At 36.9% G+C, this 274-nt stretch overlaps 1 protein-coding gene across 1 annotated transcript in view; it reads left to right on the top strand.

Annotated features, from left to right (window-relative positions):
* Positions 1 to 274, top strand: part of LOC107700465 (ARL14 effector protein-like) — a 7086-nt gene that overhangs the window by 2114 nt on the left and 4698 nt on the right. The window lies entirely within an intron of this gene.

Here is a 274-nt window from a genome sequence, read left to right as displayed (position 1 = left end):
ATCCATATATTTTCTGTGTGTGTGTGTGTGTGTGTGTGTGTGTGTGTGTGTGTGTGTGTCTGTGTCTGTATGTTTAAGTATGCTTATTGAGTATAAATAAACTAGTTTAATCATTTCATTTCAGTGTGTGTGTGAGCATATTCTCCATTTTGGATGTGTTTTACTGTCAGCCATACGTCCAGGTTGGCCTAGACCCTAAAATATACCACCTTAAATGCCTTAATGTGCTTGAACCCCGGTAATTGCTGCTTGCAGCTATATTTTTTATTATTTT

This window comes from Sinocyclocheilus anshuiensis, unplaced genomic scaffold (genome assembly GCF_001515605.1).
Source record: "Sinocyclocheilus anshuiensis isolate Anshui unplaced genomic scaffold, SAMN03320099.WGS_v1.1 scaffold154, whole genome shotgun sequence".
In the NCBI taxonomy this organism is placed as follows: domain Eukaryota; kingdom Metazoa; phylum Chordata; class Actinopteri; order Cypriniformes; family Cyprinidae; genus Sinocyclocheilus; species Sinocyclocheilus anshuiensis.
The sequence above is the reverse complement of the archived record's forward strand: the minus strand, read 5'-3'. Positions and strand labels throughout refer to the sequence as shown.